The sequence below is a fragment of the Symphalangus syndactylus genome, chromosome 1 (genome assembly GCF_028878055.3).
Source record: "Symphalangus syndactylus isolate Jambi chromosome 1, NHGRI_mSymSyn1-v2.1_pri, whole genome shotgun sequence".
NCBI lineage: Eukaryota > Metazoa > Chordata > Mammalia > Primates > Hylobatidae > Symphalangus > Symphalangus syndactylus.
This window is the reverse complement of record NC_072423.2, coordinates 71,547,489-71,562,691: the sequence shown is the minus strand read 5'-3', so window position 1 is coordinate 71,562,691 and position 15,203 is coordinate 71,547,489. Positions and strand designations below refer to the sequence as shown.

Genomic DNA, 15,203 nt, shown 5'->3' with positions numbered 1-15,203 from the left:
GAATTGTTTGAACCCTGGAGGCGGAGATTACAGTGAGCCAAGATTGTGCCACTGCACTCTAGTCTGGGCAACAGAATGAGACTCCGGTCTCAAAAAACAAAGCAAAAATGTGTTTGAAAACAGATATTTATGCTTACCTCCATGACAGTAACTCATTTATGCACCAATATATACCCTTTTTTCTGCATCTTTAGCAAGTAAAAATAGTTAATTACAAGAGAGGATCAACTGCTCTTTCTGGGTGCTCTTTGGCCAATACAAATACAGTCTGCATATCTGCAGTGAGATGAACATTCACCATTCATTATCAGAACTAAGGAGAGTAGGTTAGAAACAAAATGCTATCCGAAGCTCAAGTTGTTAAATTTTAAAATATTCAAAGGACATCAAGAACACCTTGCATGGATGCTTTTCCAGGATTCGCATAGAACGGGGATGCCACAGGCAAGGACAGATCCCCTGAGGGCTGTGGAATGAGTGGGGACAGCCCCGCCCATCTCTGGTCTTGGTAGGCATTTCTGTCATGATTTCTTCCAGTGTCTTTCAGGCATCTACTCTCATCCTACTATCTGCTGAGAATAAGACAACATTTCTTGAATTAATGCTAGGCAGCTTTTTATTCTGTTACAAATTGTAGTCTTTTAACACTTTGCACCAACTGTTGACTTCCATTCATTCTTTCCTTTCAAGATTGGGTCTACACAAGGTGGCCAAATAGTTCCAAAAACATTCTGATAGTAGTGCTTTTTTTTTTTTTTTTTGCCCTAATTGTGGCAAAATACACGTGTCATAAAATTTACCATCTTAACTATTTTAAGTGTACAGTTCAGTAGAATTACATGTGTATATATTTTTATGGATTGAGAACTTAACAATTTATTTATTTATTTTAGATATAGGCTTTTGCTCTGTCACCCAAGCTGGAGTACAGTGGTGTGATCATGGCTCACTGCAGTCTCGAAATCCTGGGCTCAAGTGATCCTCACACATCAGCTTCCCAAGTACAGGAAGTACCCTGTCTCTACTAAAGTACAGGTGTACCACAGGTGCACACCACCATGCCTGGCTAATTTTTAAAAATTTTTTGTAGAGACAGTGTCTTACTATGTTGCTCAGGCTGGTCTCAAACTCCTGGGCTCATGTGATCCTCCCACCTCAGCCTCCTAAAATGTTGGGATTACAGGTGTGAGCCACTGCACCTGGCCAAATTTTGTTTATTGTGCTACCCTGTAATGAAGCTTTTCTTGGTATGCATGTCATAAAAGTTCAAAATAACTAGTCTTGGCCTCATTAGTTTATGTTGTTTTACAACTAATCTCCGGAACTTACTTCATCTTGAGAAACTGAAACTCTACACATTAACCAACAGCTCTCCATTTTCCTTTCCCACAGCCTCTGGCAACCACCATTCCACTTTTTGTCTGTATGAATTTTACTACTCTGTATACCTCATAAAAGTGTCTGACTTGTTTCACTTAGCATAGTGTCTTCAAGCTTCATCCATTCTGTTGCATGTGTCAGTATGTCCTTCCTTTTGAAGGCTGAGTAATACTCCGTTGTACGTACATATCACATTTTGTTTGTCCACTCATCCATCAATGGACACATGTAGTTTCTACATTTTGACTATTACAAATAATTCTACTGTGTACATGTGCATGCAAATACTTCTTTGAGACCCTGCTTTCAGTTCTTTTGAGTTGACAGTAGCATTTGATGGAACTGATTGGTAGTGTACATCTGTAAGAAAGAGGCCCAGGAGGCCTGAGTGGACCTGAGAATCACAGAATTCCTCCAGCATGACCTTGACAAAGCCTGGTTTTCCAAGGTGACTGCTCATGTGGAAAGCTTATAACAGATGAGCTATTTTACATGAAAGCTCAGTTTGGGAGTTCTATCTACTTGAAAATATGTTTTATGTGATTATATGCTGCAAAATTTCTTCCCTGATAGAGCAATTATCATGGCTTGTAAGATTAAAAAACAATGCATCCTAGAAATTTAATGACATGTTAATTATTTTTCCTGGGCCTCTATAAAAAGATAATAATAACATTTCTTTTTGGTATCTTCTTTGAAGAATGCAAATTCTATTCTGTGGTTCTGACTGGTGGCACAACTAAACTGGGTTATAATTTATATTCTTTGTGAGTGTGTAATTAGAATTGTTTCAGTCAAATGCTTGGTGGAATGTGTAAATCACTTTACTAGATTTTCTGATTATTATTTTGAGTCAGCCTAAGTCTATACCTTGCAGAAGTACCCCCATCCCCATTCTAGTCCAGACTTGCTTTACTTTTATGATCCTATATGTTTATACAAATCTTTCATATTATTTTTCTGGAAACATCTATTGCATATTCAAATGTGGTTTGGGTGTATATCTCTTATTTGCAACTGTTAATGAAAATGTTAATGAGAGATCACTTTGGATGTCTCATGAATTATCTACATTGTTTTTCTACAGAAACTTTCTCCTTAACTCCCACTGTATTGGCAGTGGGGTGGCTTCTAGAAAGGAGGGAAGTGTCATTATCATGCTCAGAATGGGATAAGGTAGCACCAGTTGTTGAACTATGTCTAAAGTATTTTTTTCTCTCTCTTTTTTGCTCACCCTTCTTGTCTCACTTGGAACATGGAATATGGACCTGCCAATCACCTGGAAATATATTACCTTTGCATGCTGGGACGTGGATAATGTGGGTGAGTCCTGAAATCTCTATTTAAGCTGTTGACTTCTCTCTTTGTTTGGGGAAGAAGAAAACTGTCAGATGAATTGTTTGATGGGAAACTATCTTCAGCATCCCAGCGCCTGTGAGCACACAGCCCAGGCACCTCCAGTTAGACTCAGTCCTCCTGCATCAGACAGGGAAAACTCCTGAGGTGTCCTCGGCAGCACCCAAACTCAAATGAAACGAAGATGAATCATGTTCAATGGCAAAAGTTGCTATTTAGACTTTAGCTGTTGTTTTTCTTTTGGGTTTATACCACGTTTAATAATGCTTCTTTATGACAAAGCAACTTGAAAATATCCCACATGTCTTGACACTGTGTTTTCTAAGACTATTGTTCAGTTGTTTCTATAAATCACACACCTCTCATCTTCATATTTACCATTTACAACAGATGCACATGTATGTATTTTTGTGATACTGAAATTGTTTCTAATATAAGTGCATGGGAAATTGTACGTTGTTGACGTGTTGATATAAAATGAGTCATGCATCTTGACATGACTTCCCTGCTCAATTAGTCCTTAGTAGGTGTTGTCAAAACTCAAAATAGCAAAACTGTTAAATATTAAATTCTAACTTCGTTCTTCCAAAGCTGAGCAATAATGATGTACCGGACCCTCCATGGTTTTGCATGCAGGGCCAGGCCTGGGAAGGAGGGTTGTGGTCTGCTGGTAGACTTCTTGCTAAGAAATGCAGAATAGACAACAGGAAGATTTTGAATACAAAAAAATGTTTTTCAATACATATTTTTCTAGTTCTCAAGGATGTGGTAAGAAAGAGTCTAGGTAAAGCGTTTGATTGGTACGATATTATAGAAGAGGCTGGTCTAGGATGATCTTCCATACTTTTCTTAAAGGGTTTAGCATGGCTGATTTAAAAAAAGAAATAAGTTGAGGCGTACCTCCATAGGAAAATTATTGTCTTGATTATCAGTTACAGTTTCTTCCTGAGTCTCTGTCTCAATAAATTTGAAACTGCCATGTCACTGTCTTAGCCGGTGGAGGTAGCAGGATTTCACTTGCTTGGAGCAAACACATTTGTTGTTGCAATCTGTTATTTCTGAAATTTCTAAAAATGTATTGAATGTTAGCAAGAAATTTGGCATTGGTGTTTGTAAGATTTTCTATTCTGGTGTAAATAATTTGGGAATCTTTATCTTAGATGATTTAGTTTCCCATAAATATCCTTAGGAATATGTGTCATTTGAGTTTAATCTGTTGAGCCGTGAGCTGTTGATTTGACACAATTATCACCTAATCAGCTGTTTTGCTTATTGAGTTATGTTATGATTCTTAGTTCCACATCTAAAAATCTCCCTTTGGGATTCACATGGTGTGTTTTCTTCTGTGTGCACTTTTGGGTCTTCTCATCTCCCTTCTCCTCTTAGGAAACAATAAGTACCTGGATATTTACCCTAAAAAAAATCTAATTTTCTCTTCCAGTAATAATTGGTAGCCAGAGCCTACCCCCTTTAAATTGATTACGAGCCAGGTCTTGTGAATTTTCTGTCTGTCTGGGACCTTGAAAGCCTTCTGAAGGTAACACTTTATTTCTGAGATGCTCAGGAAATCCTCAGAAATCTCTCATCCTAAAAATAGTGAAGTGCAAGAACAGCAGGGTTTTACTCAATTATTTTCTCCTCCCCAACTCTGTTGCAGTGTATGATGTGCATGTTCATGTGCCTCTCCCTCTCTTTCTCCAGCCTCTTTCTGTTGAGGGGTTGTCTCATTTGGGGATTGTCTGGTTTTCTTATTTGTTTTTGTTGCATGCATAGGTTGCTGGCTGTATGGCCTAACGCCTACTGGTTTGGTCAGTAAGGGATTGCTTTCTTAACAACAACAACAACGCATCTGGTGTGCCCGTCACACTGCCATGGCTTACTTTCTGGGATGCACAGAGTTGCAGCATCCTCACCACCTTCCTTCCACCACCATCCCCATTGCTTTGTCTCCACCAGGCACTCAATTATGGACTTTCCAGAAGTCTCATCTAATTTTCCTACAACCTGATGATACAAGAACCTTTCATTGTCTAATATTGTGGATGAACAGACCAGCACAGCTAAATCTGCCAGAGGCCACTGAGCAGTAGAAGAAGGGGTCTGTTTTTCATCCAGGAGTCTGATTCTGGAGTCGTATCCATTGAAATATTTTCACCAGACGCATTTCCTTTTAGCTGATTTAACATACTTTTGGGCTCTCCTGGACCTTCAAAGGTAGAATTTTGGTGTGTCCCAGATAATGTTTTGCCACGCACATCTGAATTTGTCTTTTATCTGGCAGTTACATAAAGTTCTTTCATGAGTCAAAACTGAGAGTCCCATGGTGGCAAGGTTGGGGAACAGGAGGGATTATATGGAACAAGTATATGATATTTCTGTCTCTAGATAAGTGAAGAACTTTGCACCTGATGGTATAAACATATTTTAATGGAATGGATGGTAACCTAGGAGTAAAAATCAAACAGAATCTCTTTTCTAACTCCAGGCAAACCCTTGTACCTACAAATTTTACTTAGATTTTCTGCTCTTGTTATTGAGTGTTAGGGCTTCAAAATCTAATTGTGAGTCTGTCACTAATAGGTAATTTCCTGCTTTATTAGTCAGGGTAATAAGGCCTTTCTCAAAAGCAGAGGGACATGAAAAGCAGAGAGTTATCTTGGTCAGCTCGTCTTGCTTGCCTCTTTCAAGGAACTCGACTGTCAAGTGTAGGCACTCATAGAGCCTCAACGTGGAAGGGCTCAGCCAGAATGAGGCTGTTTTCTATCACCCGACACTGGGCAGATCCTCATCATATCTTTCCTGAGTTTTGTGACAGCTTGCTGAAGACTTCTCCCAAAACATCTTTATCCCATCCTCTATCTGACTCCAGAGAGACAGGTCCAAGCTATAACTCCGACCACGCCTCGCTCTTGCTTTCAACACACCAGTGGCTCCATATGGCTTCCAGTAGTGCCTCTCCACTCTAGTATTGAACAACCTGGTGAATATTGATCATGTGTGGGTGTCACAAGTAATGTGTTACTAATCATAAATCTGGTACTACAGTTTAAAAATTATTTTTAAGTAAAATAGACTGGATTCAAGTTTACCATGATAGCAACACTATTCACACTTTTATTCCTGTATTATTTCTGTGTAGGGGGTTGAGGGAGAGAGAGAGAGAGAGAAAGAGAGAGAATGACGCCATGGCTGGGCAGGTGTTAGGGACTGTGTAAATTCATCCGCCTTGCTTATTTATCCCATTTCCTAATGGTTTCTGATACACAGCTAATAATTGAGGTTCTCAAGAGCTTCTGTAGTACTTGTGAGTTATGGTTTTTGCAGTTATTAATTTTGTCTAGTAATTTTACTGATGGAAAATTTCTAGATAAGAAGGAAGGCAAGGATAGATGAAGAAAGCTCAAATATTTATATTGTATTAATGATGCTATGAACATCCTTACTTATGACAAATAGTTATGACCACCGAATAAATAGAAAAATGATACTAAAATTAAAATGTGCAAGAAGATAAGTCATACGAATAAAGGGTTAAAGTTTGTACATTTCATTTATTTCAGTAATAATAAGTAACATATATACTCATCAATAGTACATGGTTGTTTTTCTTTTAATATTATCTGTGTAAGGGAGGCCTAAACAAAAAGCATGATTCTTTTTTTCAAAATAGAATGAGACGTTCAAAAAATTTTATGTGCTGATAATTTTTATTCTAAAACAGATGATTTCGTGTTTAATAGATATCATTACTCACATGCTCATATAAAGATGTTATCAGTATAACCCACCTGCCCTCCCAAAATGTCTGTGTTGCTGCTCTTTGCTTTATTTTCCCAAATTATTTTGGTGGACATGAGGATTTGGAAAAATCTGGAAGTATATGTTGCATGGAAAAGTCAATGGCCTTATGTCTCAGTCTTAAAAAAAATGGCCAAGAACCAAGTTCCATAGGATGAAGTGCAAGTTTTTCCCTGATGTTATTACTGCCTACCGGATGCATCTGTCAGTTTCACTTTTGCTGTCACTTTCATCCCCTGCTTGTCACGCCCATGTGCCCATTGGTGTGTCCTGCCGTTAGCGTCCCTGGAATCCTCAAGCATCTGTGATTTTTCTCATCCTCTTTCTTCTGCCTCCAACTCCTTACTTCGTCTTTACCTAGCTTGTCTTTTACACACAGCTCCTACAAGAAGTCAATCCTGATAACCTCCTGCCCCCCAACCCCTCCTGGGACTCTTACAGCATCCAGCATGTGCCTTTCTCACAAAACTTCGCATATCATATGAGACTGATGAATTTACTTGTATTACCTGCCTTCATTGTTTTCTAAAATCAGAAAGAGGTTGGACATAGTGTCTCACACCTTGTAATCCTAGCACTTTGGAAGGCCGAGGTGGGAGATCACTTGAGTCCAAGAGTTTGAGACCAGCCTGGGCAACAGTGAGACCTAAAAATAAAAAATAAAAATAAAATACTAAAAATTAAAAAGAACTACTAAAAATAAAATAAAATAAACATTAGCCAGGTGTGGTGGTGTGTGCTTGTAGCCCCAGCTACTTGGGAGGCTGGGGCAGTAGTATTGCTTGAGCCGGGGAGATTTAGACTGCAATGAGCCATGATTGCACCACTGCACTCCAGCCTGGACAGCAGACTCCATCTAAAAAATATAAAGTTAAATAAAAAAGAAATGGGACCTCATCTTTTAATGATTTCTGTGTACCTAACACTTGAAATTTGTTAGGCTGTCAGGTTTTGTTTCTTAAGATGTTGGCTGTGAGATGAACATGGGTGGCCACGGTGTTGATTTAACTCATTACTAAGGAAAAAAGCAGGACCAGGCAGAGGGAGAAGTTGGGCTGGTTGTAGTCCCAGCAGAGGCCTCAACCTACCCTACCTGGGGAGCACTGGAGTGGGGATGACTTCCAAATTGTTTCTAAGTAGAGTAAGAGGGCCAGAACATTTCTTCCCCCACAGAGACTGGTCATTTTGGATGTTGGCCCTCCCCAGGAGGAGGTGTGACCTGGGGTAAGCAGTTGTCTTTGGCAGAGGCAATCCCCACAGATAGTTGACAGCTAAGGGCCACCTGCTGGCAGCACTTTTAGCAGCTAAAGGATTATAAATCCTTTATTCCTGTAAGGGGATCTGGGAGGTATATCATAGTGTCCACCATATGGGCGTAAGTTTTTTGTGAAATTAACTGAAAAAAAGCAAAATGCTTGTGACTTTGGGAAATTAGGGGATAAGGAGAGGAAATGAAACATGGACCATTTCAATCTACTCTATTAATAGAAATGGTTTTTAAGGCCACGCACAGAAGCTCATGCATATAATCCCAGTACTTTGGGAGGCCAAGGTGGGCGGATCACTTGAGGCCAGAAGTTTGAGACCAGCCTGGCCAACATGGTGAAACTCCTTCTCTACTAAAAATACAAAAATTAGCTGGGTGTGGTGGTGCACACCTGTAATCCCAGCTACTCAGGTGGCTGAGACACAAGAATAACTTGAACTCCATATGCAGAGGTTGCCGTGAGCCAAGATTGTGCCACTGCACTCCAACCCGGGTGACAGAGCAAGACTCTGTCAAAAAAAAGAAAGAAATGGTTTTTAATAAAATGGATTTCTCTCTGAATAAAAAGGTATGACTTTTAAAGACCCCTGAAATTTTAATGAAGTCTTCCAACTCTAAAAGCAGCAAATGCCAAATATTTAAATTTCTGCTACTTATTCTGTAAACACTTACTGAGTACCCAAAATGTGCACAGCACCATAGTAGCTGGTATGGGATCATTAAAAAAAAAAAAAAAAAAAAAGAGTAAGTCAAATACCAAGGAGTTTCAAGCCATTGATGGATAAGGACATTTAAACTATTGATCATAATAAAAAGCAGAATGAAAGAATGATTCTAATACTATTACAAGTAGAGTATACTAGAAAAGATGTATTACATCAAACTTGGCTGAGTGGAAGGTACATGTGTATTTATGTGTGTGTGTGGGCATGTGTATGCATGTATGTATATGTGTATGTCTGTGTATTTGTGTGTGCACGTGTGTGTGTCTGGACACTTCTGGAAGGAGATGTCAAATGAGCTAAGCTTTGAACCTCCAGAGATTTGAGTTTGACCCTTACAGGAAGTGTTAACTTTTACTTTTCTGCCCCAAATAATATCTCATTCAACCTTTTTTTTTTTTTTTTTTTTGAGACAAGGCCTCACTTTGTTATCCAGTCTGAAGTGCAGTGGCGTGATTGATCATAGTTCACTGCAGCCTCAGCCTCCCACCTCAGCCTCCCAAGTAGCTAGGACTACAAGCACGTACCACCATGCCAGCCTATTTTTTTTCTTTTTATAGATATGGGGTCTCACTATGTTGCCCAGGCTGGTCTCAAACTCCTAGGGTCAAATGATCCTCCTGCCTTGGCCTCCCAAAGTGCTGAGGTTGGGCGTGAGCCACCATGCCCAGCCTTCTTCAAATGTTATAGCTCCTGCAGTTGCTGACTTATATCCATTGAAAGGAGAGGCACTCCTGGCAAAACCTATAATTGCCAACAAAATCAGAATTATTGCTCTTCCTCTTTATTCCACTTCCAGACTCTAAAAGTACAATGACCGTCAAGACTTGCAGGTTTGGTTCCTGTAGGTGAGCAATGTTCCAAAACACAGGAACATGCTTCCGTTCCAGGGCTGGGCCTGCCGTCTTGTCCAAGTCTTGCCTTCTGACATTGTCCTCTAAGAACCTCCCATGATTTGGGTTGGAGGTGGGCCTTAGCTCATTTCCACCCCGTCCAAAAGAAAGTGCCTTTGTTCATTTTCCTTTCACTTAGAGAGGCTTCCCTTCCTTTTAATGACTCCTATGTATATGCACGTCCTTTGTTTTTTCTATCTTATCTTTAATTATTGCTCAGATGATAACAGTCCTGATGAATAAGACATTATGTCTCCCTTTCAAAGTTTTAATGAAAAGGAAAAAAAATTGAAGCATACCGAATTAACAATAGCAAGGTTCTAAATTATGCTTATGAGGCAGTGTTGATGATAGGGAAGTAGTTAAACATTACTTTGCTTAGAAAGAAATTGTTCTCAGGACCAATACTGAGTGTCAGCAAAATGAAAAATAATTGATTCATGAAGTTCTTTCTTCCCTGGCATATAGAGAATGAGATTACTAGCTAGAGAAATTTATTCTAAAATCTATTTTAGTCTGTAGTTTTCCTTATCAACCATTTTCCTGTCAGTCCTAAAGTCCTATATTTAAAAATCTATAAACATCAGTTACCTGTCCTCCTCTTCTGGACTTGTTACCCTAGGGATCAACAGAGGAGGTGAGGTGAGGTGCAGTGGCTCATGCCTGTAATCTCAGCACTTTGAGAGGCTGAGGCAGGAGGATTGCTTGAGGCCATGAGGTCAAGACCTGCCTAGGCAACAAAGTGAAACCTTGTCTTTACAGGGGAAAGAAAAAATTAGCTGGGCGTGGTGGCACATGCCTGTAGTCCCAGCTACTCAGGAGGCTGCGATGGGAAGATTGCTTGAGCCCAAGAATTTGAGGCTACGGTGAGCTATGATGCATACCAGCCTGGGCAACAGAATGAGACCTGTCTCAGTCAATCAATCAATAAGTGAGAGAAGACAGGAGGACAGAAGGACTGTAAATCTGTTGAGTCCCTATTGATCCTTCTGAGTGGATTAGCATCACCTCCCTGGTATTGTGCCACAAGTAGGCACAAGGTGCTCAGCTTCATCTTTTAGGGAAACAATTTGAATATAAGCTTTGCTATGATTAATACTGGCAGGAGGGATGGAAAACGTGCAGCATTTAGGGGAAAATGAGTTAGTGTGTATACTACAGGACATGCTGCTAGTTCCCCCACACCCCATGTGAAAAACTAATTGAAACACTTGATGTTATTGTAGCAGAAGGTCAAACTGCTTTACCATCAAAATGAGAACTTGGTATGAAAATATAGAGTTTAAGGACCAATTTTACATGAAAGCTGATGTCAGGCATGAAAAATCCTACTTAACATAATTTGTTTAATTCGTCCGATCTTTATTTTAGGCAATAAATGGCTGGAGAACCTGAAGCCACAGGTCCTCTATCCTAGCTTCATTTCTTTTCAAAAAATCACCTCCGTCATCAAAGAAAATCAACCACTGGAAAGTGCTATTCTTCTTTATTCCTGTTAGTTTTGCTTTTATAAATCATTTATGATAACGGAGTTACAATTTAGTAATTAGTTTGCAAAGGAAAAACATTCAGCTTGCATATAGAAAGGACGAGGAAAACATCAAAGAAAATTGGTTTTTCATAATCATTTTAGTGTAACAGATGTAAATACCTACTTAAGAATGGAACTGAATTTCTGGGATAGTTCTAACTGCCTTCATGCTTATCTCACCCCTGATACAACCAGTTTCTTGGACTTTCTGGGGGAAATTTATGTGAGGTCAATGATTCGTACTTGTTCAAAGGTTACTCTGCTGCGTAATTCAGCTGTCAGCAGAACTTTGTCTTGCCTGGCCCAAGATTTTGTGGAAATCTGAAGGAAAAAAAAACAGCACACACTACAAGGTTTTATTACACAGTGAACTGACAGATCCCTGCAGGCTATGTCAGCAGAAGCATGGGGCAAGAGTTCTTGCTGCTGCTCTGAACTTTGCATTTCCAGCAGATTGGGTTGGAAAGCCAGCCCTGAGATAGCACAGGGGGAGCCAACTTAGCAGCATTGGAGGGAGGTAGTGGTGGTTTTATCCTTTAGCAATGTCTGATCACCTAAGTTTGATGGTGTTATCTCTGAAGCCTTATCTCCTTCTCTAGTTACAGTCCATTAGGAGTCTCAAGAGTTAGAGCCTATTTTTAACTGCAAGTCCTGCTTAACCATAATTGAACATGTGGTTTGTTCAGTTCAGAAGCCCTTCCCCCTCCCAACGTCTTCAAATGCCTGCATATTCCTATATATATCTGAATCATGGAAAGCAAAGAGCAAAATAGCCATGTATTTTGGATATTTTGCCATTTGTTAGTGCTCTGGTGTTTTTTAAGAGTTGTTGTTGTTGTTTGACAACAATGTATCTCTAACTGGAATGCCCTGAATTATCTGAGTACCATGTGCCCTTTACAGCATGAGAGCATTAACACGGTTAAAACATTTTTAGAAGTATCCAGAGAAGATTTTATCTTCCATGCCTTTTACACCTCCGCCCCAAATGAAATTTAACGTTTGCATTGGAATTCAGAGCCTTCTAGCTCTTGACTCTGCAGTGGCAGCTTGGTAACTACTACTTCTCTGCAGTAAATGTTAATGGTACTCTGTATTCATTTTAATGGTTTTAATGATTAGAAAGAACATTGGTTTTGTTGGTACTGTAGATTTTAAGGATATATTTTTTAAACGAAAGAATGAGTGCCTTTTTTGGTTTTGATTGTAATTGTAATGTTTCTTTCTTCCCTTTGCTTTTTTAAATCTCTCCCAATCTTGGACAAGGGGCTCCACCTAGTGTAAGTTTTAGGTTAAAAAATAATATGGATGTAAGTAATATAGAAGGGGCAAAAATTAGCTGAATATACTCTTTTTTTATGATGAGACTGTAAAGCAAAAGACTGATATTTTATAAAGTGCTTTTATGATTCAGATCATTCATGTGATTTATACAGACATTCCTTCTGATTCCCTCATTTCTCCACAGATTCTTATTTTTATCTACTTTTTAAAAAGGCAAAATTACATCTCTTATGTGTCCAAATATAATTTTAGGTTGTAAACATTACCTTTGCCTGTGGTGAATGAGTTTAGATCCAATTTTCTAACAGTATAACAAGAGAAGAATCTTAAATGAGACAGTTTGCAATGCCTCAACCTTTGGTAAACTTAAGAAAGTTACTGCCTGAAATTTTTTTCTTTCTTTTTGTAAATAGGTGCTTAAATATTAGATCAATGATTTTATTTAATAATTTTAAGAACATCATCTAACTACATTTTGAAAATTTTTATATTGAATCCAGCCTTAAGATTCAGAATTGTTTACTTAGCAGCCACTAAGTGGAGTTGTACTACAGTTGATGGTGTAACTTTTTACAGCTTTGAAAATATCACTGTATCATGATATTCAATTTTTAAATATGTTTTTCTTATAGAGGAGAGTTTCTGGTGCTTATATCTGTTGCCAGTGAGTTCCAAGAAGAGAATATAAATACGTCTTTAAGGGACTGTATGAATCCATGCAGTGCTATAAAGAAATACCTGAGACTAGGTAATTTGTAAAGAAAGAGATTTAATTGGCTCATCATTCTGCAGGCTGTACAGGAAGCATAGCGGCTTCTGCTAGGCTTCTGGGGAGCCTCAGAAAACTTACAACCATGGCAGAAGGCAAAGCAGGAGCAGGCACAGTCATATGGCAAAAGCAGGGGCAAGAGATAGAGCAAGCGGGAAGTTGCAACATACTTTCAAACAACCAGCACTTGTGAGAGCTCATTCACTATCATGAGAACAGCACTAAGGGGATGATGCTAAACCATTCATGAGAAACAAATGCATGATCCAGTCACCTCCTACCAGGCCCCACCTCCAACACTGGGGATTACAATTCGACATGAGATGACATGAGATTTGGGTGGGGACACAGATCTAAACCATATCCGGGACTAAATACTAGTCTCAGGTGCATAAACAGGAAAATGCCCTACCTTGATGATGACATCAACAGCCAAGGGATACAGAGAATTGAGATGTTTCCTTAAGAAATGTGTCCCCTCAAATATTTGGCTTTTCTGGTGTGAAGAGTTTGCTCTCACTTTGGTCCATCGTCATTACAATGGGAGTAATATTTCCTGTGTGCCTACTTCAGGACAGGTGTTGGGCATACATGATGCATTTAATTCTCCTAACATTATGTGAATTAGGGACTCCTGAATCTATTTTATAGATTAGGAAACTGACACTTGGAAAAATCAAATGATTTATCTAGGTTGTGTCAGGATTTGAACTCAGATCTCTGTGTTCTCCATAATACATGTTTGTTTGTTCTCCATAATACGTGTTTGTTCTTCTGCATCGTATTCTGCATGTCAAACTTCCAAAATCCTCATGGCGTGAACTCTTCTTTCCTTCTCCAGTTAATCACTGTTCTTATTCAAGATTTAAAATGTGCTAGATTCCAAGGGAGTTGATGCTGTCTGTGTCCTCAAGAAACTTTCAGTTTAACTGAAGAGACTGAGCACAAGTGTATTTTTAATGATCCTATATTCCCTGGTGCATTTAGTTAAGGCCACATACATGGTATACTCCTAGAGAGAATAGCTGCAACAAGGCAGTGATAGTGTTAATTGACAAGGCAGAATTCTAAAGGCAAGGACATCTGCTTTTCTGTCTCTTCTTCTCCAGCAATGAGAGCCTTCCTTCTGGAATGCAGGTGATACAATAAGACCATGGAGTATTATCTAATGTTGAATCCTAATACTGTATTATCTAATATGGAGGTTCTCAAACTTTTGAGGGTCGACACCGTTTTTCACTACTGAGAATCCACAAAGAACTTTGCTTAGGTAGATTATACCTATTGATATTTACCATTTTGAACATGAGAACTAATAATATTTTAAAATATTTATTAATTCATTTAAAAATAACATTAGTAACCATTACATGTTAACATAAACTAATGACACACTTTTATGAAAAGTAATTATATTTTCCAAAATAGAACAATTTAATGAGTAGAATGGCATTGTTTTACATTTTTATAAGTCTCTTTAATGTCTGACTTAATAGAAGACAAGTGTGTTCTCATCTGCTTCTGCATTCAATCTGTTACAATACACTGTTTTGTAGTATAGTAAGAAAATGCACAGAAAATCCAACTTCACTCAGAAATGTTGCTGGAAAAGGGAAGAGTATCTCAATTAGTCTTTTGGGGCAATTCTTTGACCTTGCTGTTTCAGATAAGGGTTTCAGGGAACCCCCAGGGGTTCCTGGGCCTCAGTTTGAGAACTGCTGGTATAAGTAAGATGAGGCCTACTTTCAAGTCTCAGCTCTTTTATTTCCCAGATCTGAAGCCCTGGGAAATTACTTCATCTTTGACAGAACTGCTGCAGGAATTAGAAACATTGTGCATGCAGGATCTGGCACAGAGAGGGCACTCAAACAAGTGGTAGAGATGCCCATGGTGATGAGCTGCTGCTGCTGCTGCTGTGGTTTCCATGGCTGGTGCTGCTCTCCTGGTCTTGAGTGGTGTGAAGAGCAGCTTCCAGAGTTGGAAAATGAAGTCACACCCCACTTGGGGGTGTCTAGGAGTAAGACTGTGTGGAAGACAGTGATACTGTAAATTGACAAGACAGGATCCATCTCTTTCCTAGGTTATATGACTTCTGCCCTTCCCTTCCAGAATGAGGCTGATTTGTAGGATTTGCACAATCTTCCTAAATTCTGAATTCACTACACTTGGAGAACCATTTATAGTGGTTATTATAACAAAATAG

The 15,203-nt window shown here is 39.0% G+C and overlaps 1 protein-coding gene and 1 long non-coding RNA gene across 8 annotated transcripts in view; one reads left to right on the top strand and one right to left on the bottom strand.

The window, feature by feature from the left end:
- Positions 1-15,203, top strand: part of EPB41L3 (erythrocyte membrane protein band 4.1 like 3) — a 239,969-nt gene that overhangs the window by 17,488 nt on the left and 207,278 nt on the right. For 2 of the 7 annotated variants that reach the window (XM_055237623.2, XM_055237619.2), the window contains exon 1: positions 2,686-2,703. The exons of 2 other annotated variants lie outside the window; for them this stretch is intronic. The gene's annotated coding sequence lies outside the window, so the exon portion shown is untranslated. Of the gene's footprint in view, positions 1-2,681; positions 2,704-15,203 lie in introns of those variants that run through there. 3 more of the 7 variants (XM_055237666.2, XM_055237649.2, XM_055237639.2) reach the window with 3 other exon arrangements.
- LOC129460177 (uncharacterized) overlaps positions 1-15,203 on the bottom strand; it is a 255,643-nt gene that overhangs the window by 140,549 nt on the left and 99,891 nt on the right. The gene's annotated exons all lie outside the window — the stretch shown is intronic.